The sequence below is a fragment of the Pleurodeles waltl genome, chromosome 6 (genome assembly GCF_031143425.1).
Source record: "Pleurodeles waltl isolate 20211129_DDA chromosome 6, aPleWal1.hap1.20221129, whole genome shotgun sequence".
In the NCBI taxonomy this organism is placed as follows: Eukaryota; Metazoa; Chordata; class Amphibia; order Caudata; family Salamandridae; genus Pleurodeles; species Pleurodeles waltl.
The window spans coordinates 1,707,114,422-1,707,124,467 of record NC_090445.1 but is presented as its reverse complement, the minus strand read 5'-3'; positions in this window follow the sequence as shown (position 1 = coordinate 1,707,124,467).

The window sequence follows — 10,046 nt, the reverse complement described above, 5'->3', positions numbered from 1 at the left end:
GAGACGACCCCACTGAACCCCCACAGCGACGCCTCCAGAGGAAATCCAGAGGCTCCCCCTGACCGCGACTGCCTGTAACAAGGGGCCCGACACCTGGAACCAACACTGCACCCGCAGCCCCCAGGACCTGAAGGAACCGAACTCCAGTGCAGGAGTGACCCACAGGCGACCCTCTGCCTAGTCCAGGTGGTAGCTACCCTGAGGAGCCCCACGTGCCTGCCTGCATCGTTGAAGAGACCCCTAGGTCTCCCCATTGCTTTCTATACAAAACCCGATGCCTGTTTGCACTCTGCACCCGTCTGCCCCTGTGCCGCTGAGGGTGTACCTTCTGTGCCTGCTTGTGTCCCCCCGGTGCCCTACAAAACCCCCCTGGTCTGCCCTCCGAGGACGCGGGTACTTACCTGCTGGCAGACTGGAACCGGGTGCACCCCTGTTCTCCATTGAAGCCTATATGTTTTGGTCACCTCTTTGACCTCTGCACCTGACCGGCCCTGAGGCGCTGGTGTGGTAACTTTGGGGTTGCCTTGAACCCCCAACGGTGGGCTACCTTGGACCCAACTTTGAACCCTGTAAGTGTTTTACTTACCTGTGAACTTAACAATTACTTACCTCCACCAGGAACTGTTGATTTTTTCACAGTGTCCACTTTTAAAATAGCTTATTGACATTTTTGCCAAAACTCTACATGCTATTGTGATTATTCTAAGTTCCTAAAGTACCTGAGTGAAATAACTTTCATTTGAAGTATTACAGTATTACTTGTAAATCTTGGACCTGTGGTTCTTAAAATAAACTAAGAAAATATATTTTCTATATAAAAACCTATTGGCCTGGAGTAAGTCTTTAAGTGTGTGTTTCTCATTTATTGCCTGTGTGTGTACAACAAATGCTTAACACTACCCTCTGATAAGCCTACTGTTCGACCACACTACCACAAAATAGAGCATTAGAATTATCTCTTTTTGCCACTATCTTACCTCTAAGGGGAACCCTTGGACTCTGTGCATGCTATTTCTTACATTGAAATAGTACATACAGAGCCAACTTCCTACATAAGTGAACTAGAACATTTTTGTATTAGATTTTCTTTGTATTGATGGTACTCTCAAGTGATAATATGTCGTCAAGCTGAAATTCAGCAAATACTGGAGTTGCACATCCTATACATTTAAGTTTGCCTAAAGAATTCTTGCCATTTCCAGTGGAACCTGCAGTACAGTGGAGTGAATGGAAAGAGTACTTCCTGAATTATATAGCTAATATGGAAGATTGTAGTGGTTCATTTACAGTGCAGAGAAAGAAAATAATTCTCATGTACTGTTTAGGTCCAGAAGGATTGTGTGTTTATAACCAGTTAAAAAAAAGCAGACAGGAGTGATGGTGACAGTGATGTCTTTAATTACACAATCCAGGACTTAAATGAACATCTTTCACCTACTGTGTGTATTACAGTAATATGACATGCATTCTTTCAGAGGAAACAAGAAAAGCATGAAAACATTGAAGACTATTTTTCTGCCTTAAAAAATTGGCAAACTCGTGTAGATTTGGAAAATTGCATGACGAACTAGTTTGTGATCAAATAGTAATGTATACAAAAAACAAATCTATGCAGAAAGGATTGTGGGTGGAAAGAGAGGCTAATCTCAAAGACATTATTGCGATGGTCAAGAAAGCTGAACTATCCGAACCATGTGCTAAAGTTACACTGGCACAAGAAAAGAGAGTGGTAGAAGTAGTGAATAAGCTGTCGGAAGGTAAGCAGAAAAAAGTACAGAATGGAGAACGATCTACTGACATAAGAAGGGATAAGAAAAATGGGGACAATATAAAACAAACAAGAAATTCATGTTTTCGATGGCAGCACATCACATTCAGCGAGGTTTGAAAGGTGCCCAGCGAAAGCTGCCAATTGTTTAGAATGTGGTATAGTAGGACATTCTGCCAGAGTCTGCAAGAAAAAACAGAGCAAGCAGAGTAGTAACAAAGTTACATGTGTGAGAGAGAGTAAAAAAGAGGGATCCTTAGAGGGCAGTAAAGAGAGAGAAGAAAAAGATAGGAACATAAGATGAGACACAGTGGTATTGAATATAGCAGGGGAAGGTAGTAGCAAACCTTTATGTTGGGTATCCTTTGGAGAAGTCTCAATACAAGTAGCAGCTGCCTCGAGGTCCCCGTACACTATCATCGCTGAAAGTATATGGCAGAAATGTTTTCAGAGTAAAATTGGAAATCCATTGGAATCTTCAGATATTGCTCCAGAGAGTTATACAGGGGACAGAATAAACATGGTGGGGTTCAGGCTTCTAATCTTTAGATGTAAGCATAGGTAGGCAATGTGTAAACTTTATGTAGCCAAAGAAGGACCTTCAGTATTGGGCTGGAAAGATCAAAAGAAGTTAAATATAATTCTAGATTCCAGTAGTGTGCGACAGGTTTTAGTGACGTGTGACGAGGAAGATGCAAAAAAGATGGGTATTACAAGAATTTCCAGGAGTTTTCCAAGGGAAAATTGGTTGACTTAAAGAGTTTACCCATCACATCGGACTTAAGGAGGGAGCCACACCTGAAATTCATAAGGCGCAGAATATTCCTTTCATTGTGAGGGAAGAAATGCAGAAAGATTTAGAGAAGTTACTTGAATCACAAGTCATTGAACCTGTAGAAGCATCTGAGTGGGTCTGATTATTGGTCGTAGCACATAAATCTAATGGCAAGGTACGTTTTTGTGTAGACTTGAGAGGATTTAACAACAATATTGTGGTGGATCAGTTCCCACTCCCTTGGATAGATGAAATGTCATTGACTAGAAAAGCAAAGTGGTTCTCTATCTTGGATTTGTCTGCAGCATATCACCAGGTAGTGTTGGATCACAGCAGTAGACATCTCACCACATTCTGTTTACCGTTTGGTTGTTACCAATTCAAGCGCATGCCATTTGGAATGGCATCAGTGACGGCTGTGTTTCAAAGATTGATGACACAACTATTTGGATATATACCTGAAGTTTCTTTCTTCCTGGGTGACATTTTAGTGAAAGGTAATACAGAACATAATGATGAGGTATTGAGGAAGGTTTTAGGTATCCTGGAAGAAAAAGGATTGTCAACAGAAAGCAGTAAATGTAGGTTCGCCCAAAAAAGAATCACATATTTGGGTCATGAAATCAACCATGACGGAATAAAGCCTAAAAAGAAACTATTCAAAGCTATCGTAAGTGCACCATCACCTAAATCTAAGGATGAGTTGAGATCCTTTTTAGGATTAGCAGAATTCTACTCAAAATTTGTGGGAAACGTCTCACACAAAACTCATCAAATGAGATCATTGTAGAAAAATAAAACCAAGTTTGAGTGGAATGGCAGCTGTCAAAAAGCATTTCAAGTTATTAAGAAAGCGATTGCTAATGCAACCATGCTGCAAGATTTTGATCCCAAAGCAGACTTGATTGTCACCACAGATGCAAGTAGCAAGGGACCGGGTGATGTATTTATTAACTCAAAAGGGGTTAAGAATATGTTATTGCGTTTGCTTCTTGTTCATTGCCACCCACCGAGGAGAAGTACTCCGTGATAGAAAGAGAAACCCTGGCATGTGTGTGGGCACAGGTGCATTTTCGTAAGTTTATTTGGGGAAAATGCTGATCAAAAACCTCTTATAAAATTGCTGACCACAGATGGGTTGTCTAGAGCATCTGCAAGATTAGCAAGATTATCAATAAGGCTCTAAGACTTTTTATATGAAGTGCGCTATGTACCAGGGGTTAAAAACATTACTGCAGATTTCTTAAGTAGAATATCAATAACCTTGAAAGAGTTGGATCAAGATCCATGGAATGAAAGATGTGTGGCAGGAATTTTTATAGAATCGATTGATAAAACTATACATAAAGAGGAATAGATGAATGAGTACAGTAAAGATGAGGTTTTGAAACAAGTAAAAGATAAAATACTGAAAGGATGGGGTAAGTATAAAAAAACAAAAATAAAAGAAGAATTGAAAGCATTCTGGGAAGCTAGTGACGAGTTGTGTGTTGAGGATGTGTTTGTGTGTAGAGGTGTGTAGAGGTGGAAAAAATATTCCTCCCCATGGTATGAGGCAGAAACCTATATCCATTGGACATGAAGAACATTCTGGCATCACCTGTACCAAAAGAGGTATAAAAATACTACATTGGCGGCCTAAGATAGATTTGGAAATTGAAAGGTGTGTACGAGAATGTATGGATTGTGAAACTAGAGACAAATCCCAAAAAAACATTCAATCCACCTATGTCCTCGTTAGGATGTCTCAAAATGCCATGGGATGAGGTAGCGTTTGATATGAGGGGTTCTACTACATGGAGTGTTGGTACATGTAATATGTAGTAGTGTTGATGGACATGTTTTCCAGCTGGATAGAATTTGCTATTGCTCAAAAAATAAACACCAAAGTGCTGATCACATTTCTGGAGGAGGTATTTCAGAGGGAAGGATTTCCAGCGACCAGATTAACAGATAACAGGGCACAGGTCAAGTCGGAAGAAACAAGAACATCTGTAAAGTTAGCTGGCATAGAACAGAAATTCACTGCATTATATCATCCCGGGATAACTCTGTAGTAGAATCAGTGAATAGAGTAATTAAAGGCATTATACAGATGCTGAGTAAAAGAAAGAAAAATGGGAGTATGAACTCAAAAGACTAGCGCCCCGCCTGTTACACGTTAGCAGTGTTTATTATCCAAGGTTTTCATGTTTTGAAGGCTGCAAGGATGTGTCTAGCCATCCCAATATGGAAGGTCTCAGTCTTAACAGCTTCCAGGGCCAGCAATGTTGGACTATTCCAGGACTTCAGTGCATAGTAGATTTATCACCTCTGCAGAGGGTCATGAAATGCAAAGCAACACTTCAATTATAGATGGCGCTGTAAATGCATCTACGCTTCTCACCACGTTCCCAGGCCTTTGACAATATGAGCGATGCCTGCTTTTTCACTGTTCACACAGGTGAGCAGTGAGCCCACCATCCTCACGTATCCTAGACACCATCGCTCCACAGGATGCCAACCACTAATGCGTTTTGAGCTTCTTTCAGCGGTGCACTGGGCAAGCAGAGCCCGCTTTAGCTTCCATCCACTTCTCATTGCTCCACCGCAGTTTCCTTTAGGTTCCCCTGCTTGTCCTTTGCAGGCGACTCAGATTTGCATCTCCAACCATTGGACCTCCCTCTGGTCTTGAATGGGCCACACTCTGCTAGTAGAGGAACTACTGTCATTTGACGGCAGGGAAGTCTCGATGCAGTTTATAAACTCTATAACCTGGGCAGCTATGGATATATCATTGATAGGTTCTGCAGGATCTGATTTTGGGCAGATTTAGCAGCATGGAAGGCGCAATCTTAAGTGACCATCTTAGCCAGTACTCAGCCACCCCTCAATAAGCAGAGTTGATAATCATATTGTCATACACTAGTAGAGGTAGATTGATCAGTTTTTAAGAGTGAGCACAATAATTTTGGCTGTGTGATTGGCAACACAGTTTCATGTTGCAGACCCATAGGCAAACCAGAGCGCGGGATGGTGGACTTGTGTGCTGGGGCAGAAAAGTAACTACTTGCAGGTAAAAGTGGGAACAGCTGTGCACATAACATGACTTTAATGCCCATTTTTGGCACTATTGTGCCTCTGCACTCCTAGCAAACACAGACACAGAATTCTAGCTCACACACCCCACCCATCTGCTGCCTCTTGCCATGGGAAAAGTTAATTATAATTTCAATTTCCAAGTAAAATGCCATTATATCTTGGGAGTGGAGAGAAGCAGATGAAGGGAGCCACTGTCTGTAAATTTTCCAGGTACTAACAGGCTTGCAGTTTTCCCTGTGACAGTCGAGGTAGCTATTTTTACCAGTATTAAGCACTTACCAAGGAAGAAGCTCATGCACCCCCAAGGAGACATACTATAGAAGAAATGATCCCATAAGTTTGAGGAAGATGTCTGACATGTCAAGAAAAAATCCAGCTCATTCGGCCAATGCTGAGTCTTCAGGATTTCTTGGATACTGGAAATTCATTGCATCCACAGCGATTTCCTTAGTGGCACATAATAGATTTCATGAAACACCCTCCAAAGAGTCCTCCACAAAAGAAAAACTTACATTACATCCTATGGAACTCGTAATTTGGCGGGAGAGATATCCGTCACATTTGGGACAGAGTAATCCCCTCCGTCGAAGTCGTAATAAAGCCCTTAGTCTCAAAAGCGCTCCAATGTCTACAGTAAGATTTAGCTTAAAGGACCTCCTTGAACCACATCCATTATTTTGTGTGGTAGACCATGCTTCTCCAGACCTAACCTTTCAGCCTCTGAGCCCAGAGGGTGAGATGTGGAGGAAGTTGAGGACTGCATGACCTTGGGTTGGAAGGGGCATAAGTGCCGGCGGCCAATGAGGAAGAACCCTTAGAGCATGGAATTAGAAGGCCCAGCTGCTTGAGAAGAGGAAACTCCTGGGCCAAAATGGGAGAACCACCACAATTTAAGCCTTCTTCTGATGGATCTTCACTAATTATTTGTGAATGAATGGGATGGGAAAAAGCAAACTGACGCTTTTTCTACCACTTCAAGGAGAGTGCACTATTCCCAAAGCCCCCGGTCCTGGATATCTTTAACTGAATCTTGGGAAAAGAGAATTCATCCTGGAAGAAAACTGATCCAGATAAGGAGTTCTGAATCTTCTGCAAATACTCTCCTGGACAATATTAGGTTCTGTGAAGAAGGGAAGCTCCGACTCAGGGTCGGCCTCTGTATTGTTCAGACCCTTAATGTGAATCACCGCAATTGACAGAAGGTGCTTCTGGGCTCAGGATACCAGAGATCACTCTACCTTGTTCAGGGCAAGATAATGAGTGCTGCCTTGGTGGTTACTACAAGCCGCAGTCACCATATTGTCCGACCTTACCAACACATTGAAGAGATGAATCTAAGACCAAAAATTGCTAAGAGACTGCTCCATTGCTGTTAACTCTGTCCTGCTCGAGGCTTCCAACCAATTAGACCTTGCTTGAAGTGAGCAAGGCCCCAGAGTTGCACCCCATCCCTGAGTATTGAAATCCTTTGCTTGAATTTTGAGGAGTTCCAAATGCATCAGGATTCCATTCAATAAATTGATTGTGTTTACCCATCATTGAAGCTTCCTCCTGATGCCTAAATAACTCTGGAATCTTTTCTCCAGATTCTTTGTCTGCAGGGCTGCACATCTCAGAAGATGCCACAGCACTAGCCGCAAGTGTAGTGTTGCCCAAGGAACAGTGAACGACACTGCAACCAGGTGACCTTGCAACTTTAGCCACCTGAAGAGTGGAGCTTCCTTTAGAGACAAGAAAGGAATTCTTAGATTCTGAATGAGAATAATCATTTCCTCTGGAAGAGAACCTGTCTTAGCAAGTATTGCATCATGCTTCTGTGAAGACAAGTTCCTTTGTTGACTGTAGCTGGCACTTTGGAATATTGAGCAAGAAATCATGCTGGGTTAGAGTAGCTATGGTCACTAATACCTGTTGATGCAGCATCTGTTCTGATTGTGCCTGGAGTAGCCAGTCGTCCAAGTGGGACAATATTGAGATCTCTTGCAGATGAAGATAATCTACAGTCAGAGCCACTGCTTTGGTGAACACCCTTGGTGAGGATCGTAGACAGAACAGAAGGACTCTATTGCCAATGCTGGCCCTCAACACATAACCTCAGGAATTCCTGATAAGTTTTGACTAAAGGGAGGTGCAGGCATGCATCCATTAACTCAAATTTTGCCTGGAGTGAATCCTAATGCACCAATGGAATGATTCTCTACAGTCTCCATTTTCACAGCAATTCTCAAAACAAAACTGTTCAAGGCCTTGAGGTCTATCACTATCTGTAACCCCCCCTTCATCTTGGACAGCAGAAAGATGTTTGAATAGACCCCTTTACCATCCTCTGCCTGCGGCTTCGACTTTGCCTTTTTCTGTAATAGAGATTAAATTCCCTCTATCGCTGCCTTTTGCTTCACCAGGGATTTCAGAAACAGCATACAAATGATCCTTGAGGGGATTGGAGGTATCTCCAATTCTATCCTGTAACCCCTGCAGATAATGGTGAACACCCACTTATCGCTGGTGGACTTTGCCACATGTCCAGAAAGTAATAGATTCTGGCACCAACCCCAAACTTGAGCCCATTTACTTCCTGGATTCCAGCATAGCCAGGACCTCTGATTCTGATTTAAGGACTCCTGCTTCTTTTCCTAAAAAATAGGACGCCCATCCATACTCTGCTGCCTTCTTATGGTTGCCTCAATGATTTATTCTTGAACTGAAATATTTTTTTTTAACTGTTGCATGCAGAAAGAATATCAATGATTTTTTTCTTTTAATATTCTGTGAAGCTTGTCTATTAATTCCATCCCAAAAAGAATGGAGCCCTGGAAAGGCATTCTTAAGGCAGCAGATCTTTGAGATAAATCAGTTTTTCAGTCTTTCTAAAATAAGTTTCTTCTTTTCACCCAAGATGCCCCACATTCAAATGTTAAAGCATCAAAAGAAATGTCTGATAGCAGTTTAACTTGCTTTTCCATTTGCTCCAGCAAATCAGAACACTGAATTCCATCTTGCATGGCTTTGAATAGCTCCTTAAAATCTGTAAGCAGTGTCTGAACTGTTTAAGCCCCATAAATCCCAGAAAGAAGGGCCAAAGGGGCATCCAAAATCATCTTCTGTAAAGCTGCCGCCACCTTTTTATCAGCTGGTTCTCTCTGAATGTTTTCTTCAGTCGTAGACGGTCTCTCAACCAAACCGGCCACACATGAGTCGACATGCACTAAGTAAGGCAGCTTCATCCCCATGTTCTCCAGTGGACATAACTGTGGCATTAATCTATAGAGATGAATCCTTTCTGGATCCTTCCATTTATTTAACACAACATCTAACACATATTGATGCATTGGCACACCAACACTATGAGATTTCTTAAACTGGTTCTTGAGAAGGTGCTGCAGCCCTCAATTGCCCTTAATATGAGCCAGTAGCTCAGGGAAAGCCTGCCAGAAACATATTGTTTGTGGTATTTGTAGTTGTAGACACACAAGCTCTGCATACTTCTGCCATCTAGGGTTGGGCTCGGATGTGTACAGTTAGATTTTTCTTCGAAGGAGTCTTTAGAGTAAAAAAGTGTTGTGACTTTACCTTTGATTGGTATTTTGCAGGATCATCGGTTCTATTGTTAGATTGTTTCTTCTGCTGTCATCTTCGGATGTTTGTTGCTGAAGCTCCGATCAATGCTGTATGGTGTTCGTCATCAGGGCCCTCCGGTGCTTCAGTCCTGTTTGCACTAAACACTTGCACTTGTAGTTTTCTGTCTTGATCCCATCAGGTCGTCCCGGGATATTGGTCAATGGTTCTTTAGGGCTTTGGCTCCCCTGGCCTTTCTCCTCAGCCACCTGCTTCGAGTATGTGCAGGGCTTGATGGAAATAACTCCCTTTTAGTATTGTTCATAGTGCCATGTGGCACGATCACCACTTGGTCTGCAATCTTTGTCTCCGAAGCACAGTGAGACCTTCTGCTCCACCTGCCCTGTGTTCTGGTCCAAGAAGACCCTCAGGTACCAACACAACCTGCAGCTTGCTAGGTGCAAGATGTCTCAGCAGCAAGACAAAGACACCAATGACATCTTCAGAGCAGACGTCTGCAGGGCAACCTCCCTGTTTCAGCCCGGAGCTAGCTCTCCTTCTGACTCCTGAAGGGTGGCGACTAGCGCCTTCACCGGAATAGCACCAAAAGACACTGACCATGAGTATCTTGCCTCATCACACCCAACAAGGGCCTGACCACTGCCCTTCAGGGGGCCGGTCGTCAAGGCCACCATCAGCCCAACAGGCTTCCAGGCCACCACTGCATCCCAGCCATTGCCGGCACTGACATCAGGCCTCAAAGCCAACTCCAATTCTAATGCTGAGACTGACGCACAAGACCCGGCCTTTCTCGGCACCAACAGCACCCTCGATGCCTTCCAATTCCTCATTGCCAGTGCAACATTG